This window comes from Oratosquilla oratoria, chromosome 14, assembly GCF_046742065.1.
Source record: "Oratosquilla oratoria isolate Oo_2021 chromosome 14, ASM4674206v1, whole genome shotgun sequence".
In the NCBI taxonomy this organism is placed as follows: Eukaryota; Metazoa; Arthropoda; class Malacostraca; order Stomatopoda; family Squillidae; genus Oratosquilla; species Oratosquilla oratoria.
In genome coordinates, this window is record NC_134790.1 from 28758303 (window position 1) to 28764962 (window position 6660).

Genomic DNA, 6660 nt, shown 5'->3' on the forward strand with positions numbered 1-6660 from the left:
CCTCCCACGATTCAGTGCGATCAATGCCCTCGATTGTTCAGGGCACGAATTGGTCTTACGAGCCATAAGAAGGCTCACCACCCTAATAATAACTAACCTCTTATGACCCCTCCTCTATTCAACCTTCCATTGGGACTGGAAACTATGATACTCGGATAGGAGTACATGCCGACGACGATATATATGTGTATATATACGAGTATATGTATATGGAAACAATCATCAAAGATGCTATCGAACATCATTTAGAAAGTAACTGTTTGATGAATGATAGCCAGCATGGTTTCAGACGGAAACGTTCTTGCGTGAACAACGTACTAGAATTCTACAGCACAGTTATCTCGAATTATGACAAAAGAAACAATATAGATTTAATATATCTAGACTTTGCAAAAGCTTTTGATACCGTCCTCCACGAAAGACTACTTACTAAGTTAGCTTCACACGGAATAAGTGGTAGCCTATTCATTGGTTGAATGATCGAAAACAGAGAGTTGTTTTAAATGGAAAAACTTCTGGATGGAAAAATGTTACAAGTGGAGTTCCTTAGGGTTCCGTTCTCGGCCCACTTCTACTCATAGTATATATAAATTATATAGACCATGGACTAAAATCTACTGTTTCCAAATTTGCTGATGGTATAAAACTGTGCGGAATGGCAAATGATCACTTAAACCAATTAGATATTCAAGAAGATTTAGATAAATTACAGCAATGGTCTGAAAAGTGGCTTATGAAATCTAACACAAGTAAATGCAAGGTAATGCACATAGGTAAAAATAACAGTAAGTATGATTACAAGATAATTGGAAATTCGTTAACAAAAGTGGATAGTGAAAAGGAACTCGGCGTAATTATCAGTAACGACTTCAAATCATCCAAGCAGTGTATTTCAGCCTCTGAGAAAGCAAATAAGATTCTAGGACTGATTGTTTATTCAAAAGTCCATCACTCATTAACAAGCCATATAAATCGTTAGTTTGTCCACATTTGGAATATGCTGTTTCCGTATGGTTACCGAATCTCACTAAAGACGTTGACAGATTGGAAAAAGTACAACGGCGAGCCACAAAAATTATTCCAAATATCAAAAATAAATCATACGAAAATCGACTAAAACATATGAATCTGTTTTCCCTAAAAAAACGTGGACTCAAGAGGTGACTTGATACAGGTCTTTGAGATTCTAAAGGGAATTGACAACATCAAATGTGACAAAATTTTCACACTGAGAATCAGACAAGAAAGAATGGTCTTAAACTGTCCGGAAATAGATTTAATTTTGAAGTGGGTTGAAACAACTTCGCCAACCGTGTAGTTAATGAATGGAATAAACTTCCTGCAGAGGGAGTGCAATGTAGTTCAGTTCGAAATTTTAAGAATTATTTAGATAAACACCTAAACAAGATGTAATGGCTATCATTTATTTGTTTTGTTAGCATTTGTCCTTTCGTTTATTATTATTTGTTTGATTCTCATTTATTATTAGTTATATGTCAGTTTATTATTATTAACTATTTACATGTTTGTTTATTACTTAACTATACCTATGCATTTATTTATGTATTTTATTGATTATTTACATGATTATAGTTTTTGTTTATTCATCAATTTGTTTATCATTATGATTTTTTCAAATCCGACCTAGATATGGACCAAAAGGTCTCCTGTCGGCATCCTCCACCTTTGTATATATATATGTGTGTGTGTGTGTGTATGTGTGTGTGTGTATACGAGCATATGTATATATATATATATTATATATATATATATATATATATATATATATATATATATGACAAGTTCACGAAATCCTCTGAAATTGCAGACATGAAGAAAAGAATAAAGATAATCTGATTGAAAGCTGCTTTGAAGCAAGTAATTACAAGTTCATTGTTCTTAAGATTGGCGAAAGGGTGGGAGATAGTGAATTCGTTGATTAAATGGGTGCAAATAAAGAAGAGGCCCCTCTTAAACGTGGTGTCCGAGGAGATGAACGTAAAGTTAGCGACCAATTTCCAAAGGATTTGATGCAACTTAGATTAGGGTCTGGACCAACTGAGACATTATTTAGGCTAGGGCCTACCTCTCAGCTTGGTAAATCTGCTTAGTGTTTGCCAAATAAAAGCTGTCTCGTTACTAAATATTACTTCGATCGCACATGTTTTAAACAATATACAAAAATAAAGTAAAGGTTCTTTATGCTATATACTATATATAGAATCAAATATATTGCATACCCATTTATTATATAGAGTGGTTCAAAAGTAGGTGGACAATAAATTATGAATTTTATTTAAATTATTTGCCATAATGGATCTGTGAATGATCTGAAAAGAAAACGTATTGAATTTAGACAATCATAGGTATAATATTCATATAATCTAGCACAAATACCTTAGTTATAATGAACATCATTGTCATAATGTAATCAAAACACATACCTATTCCAGTGTCTCGTATTAACGTAAAGATGGGAAAGTTTCCGCGGGGGGGTGAGAAATGGGACTAAGGAAAAGGGTTTGTTGAAGAATGTTCCTGGTGGCTTTTAGCAAAATATTCTTGCCCCCCCTACCCCCCCCCAAAAAAAAAAATCGAACGAGTTCGATCAAGTATACTCTCGTTAGCATCCTTTCACACATAAGAAAGTAGATATTGTATGTGCTCGAACGTATAAACAAAGATACGGGATTGTGTAGATACATTCATCTGTGCATAATGAATACCTAAATTGATGCATATATACATATGCGCATGTATACACACATATATACGTACATGGTACATGTATACATGCGTACATGCATACGTGCGTATATACACATATACATTTATGCATACATACATTAAGTCTTATTAGAAAAGTACAACTTCAACATCATCCCGTAGGTGATTGTAAGAACATGACGTAATAAATATTGCGTTGCCTCTTCCGCACAGAATAAAAACATAAGGATGTAGGAGACTGCAAGGCACTGTAAGACCTACACTAGGTAGTTCCATGTCCCCTACCACCGATCATCCTCATCCATAAAATTATCTAATCTTCTCTTAAAACAACCAATTGCTTCAGCGCTCACTACATGTTTTATGACATTAAGTGGTTAACAGTGGTTAACATTGGTTAACACAGTGGTTAACATTCGTTAACCACTCTATTGGTAAACCAGTTCTTGCATATTTCCTACTTGAATCTGAATTTGTTCAGTTTAAATCGATTACCACGAGTCCTGCCCTGCTGTCCTGATATGATGACCTTGTGGATAATTATCTAGTCAATTAACTCACATTTGCGTTAAAATCACCAAACTAAGTGATCTAATCCATATTATTCTGATTTCCTTTGATATAAAGGACTATGTATATGCAAAATTGACCCATAAGCCTAAGCACAAAATGAGACGCAGGTGACACAGGCGACACAGGCGAAGCAGCATAGAACAAAGGCAGCCTTCCTGTTGCTGAATCAAAGAACATTTTGAACTTCTCTTTCATTTGAAATACTTCTAGCTGTATTGCCTCAGCATTTCAAGTATGAGAGAAGTCTAATCTGTAATTCAGTTCAGAAACAGGAAGTCTGTCTTTGCTCTGTGCTGCGTCTCAGTTTGAGCTTAGGCTTCGTCCACATTTTATGCTGTCATAGAAAACGATGCAAATGAATGTTTTAGATTTATATATTTACTTGGTTTACAAAAGGAAACACTGTATACATAGTTCTCATGCTGCTTAGAAGTCTAATATTTGAATATTCAAACTATTAAGATGAGATCTATGTTATGAAAAAAAAAAAATACTCTAGAAACAAACCGGTAACCATTAATTTTGAAATAGCAGATGAAAGCCGCTCATGGAAAGATACCAAACAAGGAACCAAATGGTGATTAATCATTAATTCCAAAATTCATCTATATCCCAAAGGCTTCTTTCCCCCATATGTGGGAGGGATAGCCAGGTCAAAGGCACGCACACACTTCCACCATTCCACTCCCATCCACTACCCTATATTCCCTCTTATCTTAGTTCCTCTGCAGATAAAAAAAAAAAAAACGCTTTATATTCTCAGTAATGGATATAAATCTCTTTACTCTTTCAAACGAAATGCCTCTTTTCGAAAAATAACACGCAACACTAAAGGATTCAAGAAAGTAGATATTAGATTCTTTGCATTCAAACGCGACATTAGGGTAAGACTTACTCTCTCTCGACTGAGAGATATAAAAACCTGAAGCTCAGATATACAAATTGTCTTGTGAGATTAGTTTTGATTCTTTTGTTGGAAGAAGAATGATGCGGAGGGACTTGGTACAGATTTTCAGAATTATCTTGTTAAATGTAACCCTCGTCTGGATTGCAGTTTTCTGGCGTTTAATCATGTTGATTGGAATGATAGTAATTCACCCAAGGGGGGGGTCGTATAGTAGTTAACATAAACGTAACTGGTTGTGTTTTTCCCTGAATATATATATATATATATATATATATATATATATATATAGTATAATATATTTATAGATATATATATAATATGTTGTATATAGAATAGTGTGTGTTGGTGTGTTGGTGTGCTCACGTATGCGTGTGGAGTATTATCTTTTATTTTTTAATTCTTACTTTATTCTGCGTACTGTTTTTTTTTTCATTTATTCGTTTATTTATTCATTCATTAATTTATCTATTGATCTATTTCTTTAATTACGAACTCCCTTTTAGTAAGAATTTATGTTCGTCGTCTCGAGAGGTTTTCAGTTTTCATCAACTGAATGAAGTCATCTGGCTGTATCCATAACAGATATCACAAGACAACACGAGTAAAGGGTTTTGTCCTCTCTCTCTCTCTCTCTCTCTCTCTCTCTCTCTCTCTCTCTCTCTCTCTCTCTAAACTCATCTATCGGTCGATACTCTCATCCTCTCTCTTCCATCTCTCTCATTCCAATCTCTCTCTCGTCCTCTCTCTCACTCTCGTCCTCTCTCTCTCTCTCTCTCTCGTCCTCTCTCTCCTCTCTCTCTCAGTCTCTCTCTCTCTCTCATCTCTCTCATCTCTCTCTCTCTCTCTCTTCTCTCGACACCCCACACACACAACACGCTATAAAAATTAAATAACCGCCGCACGCACGCACACACAATCTGAAGACATGATTGCTCTCTTGTTGGATCTCCCCTCGACTCTGCGCCTTTTCTTTTTCAACCTTGGCTCTCTCGGGGTCTTTTCTTCCATTCCCTCCTTGTTCCACTGCTGAGGACGCTACTGCTCGATCTCGCTCTTCCTCGGTCCTTCACCCCCTCGCTCTTCCTCCTCCTGTTTCTCTTTCGCCTCCTCTCTTTTCCTTCTACTCCTCTCCCTTCTCTATCTCTTCCCCCTTCTCCTCTTCTTCACCCCTCTCCTTCTGCTTCTCCTGGTCTTCCTACTTTTATTCTTCTTACTCCTCCTCCTCTTCCTTACCCTCCTTTTTCTCCTTCTAATTTTGGTTCTCCTTTTGCTCATCGTCTTCATTTTGATCCTACTACTTTTGGTGCTCTTCCTCCACCTCTTCTTCCTCCTCCTCCTCCTCCTCCTCCTCCTCCTCCTCTTCCTATTCATCTTCCTCCTTCCTCTTTCTTTCCCCCCTCTTCTTCTTCCTCCTCCCACCACCACCTTCCCCTCCTCTTTCCTCTCCTCCTCCTTCCCCTCCTCTTCTTTCACCTCCTTCACCTCTTCCTCTTCCTCCCTCTCATCTTCTTTCTTCCCCTCCTCCTCCTCCTCCTCCTCCTTCCTCTTATTTGTGCTTCAATTTGTATTCGTCTTCTTATTTTGAAAATCGTTTTCGTCTCATCTCTTACTTCGTTGTACTTGTGCTCGCTCAATGCTTCACCCCCTTCGCTGTTGCTTGTTGTTAACTCTTCACTTATTCTTTCTCCTCGTCCTACTACTTGTCTTCCTCCTCTTCCTCCTTCCCCTACTCTTACTTTTCTTGGGCCTACTCGCCCTCCTCCTCCTCGTCCTCCTCCTCGTCGTCGTCGTCATCCTCGTCTGCCTCCTTTTCTTCCTCGTCCTCCTCGTCTGCCTCCTTTTCTTCCTCGTCCTCCTCGTTCTCCTCGTTCTCTTTCTCGGTCTACTCCTCATCTTTCTCCTCGTCCATCTCGTCCACCTCGTTCTCCTCGTCCTCCTCGTCCTCCCCATCCTCCTCGTCTGCCTCCTTTTCTTCCTCGTCCGCCTCCTTTTCTTCCTCGTCCTCCCCGTTCTCCTCGTTCTCTTTCTTGCTCTACACCTCATCTTCCTCCTCCTCGTCCAAGTCGTTCTCCTCATTCTCCTCGTCCTCCTCGTCCTCCTCATCCACTTTCTCGCTCTACTTCTCCTCGTCTTCCTCCTCCTTGTCCTCCTGCTCATCCTCCTCGTCGTCTTCCTTGCTCTCCTCCTCATCCACCTCCTTGTACTTTTCCTCCTATTCGTCCTTCTCCTCGCTGCCCTCCTCCTTCTCCTCCTCCTCGTCTCTTATTAAGTAATTTCCTTTTTAGTTTCTTTTTCTCTTTCTTATTTTCTTACCTTCTTTCTCCTTTTTGCTCCTCTTCTGAAAATTTCAAACTTTTCGACCCCCATTTCTTTTCCTCTTCAGTTATCTTCCATACTTTTTTTTTAATTCTCTTACTTTCAATCTCCTTTTTTATTTCTTTCATTTTTCTCTC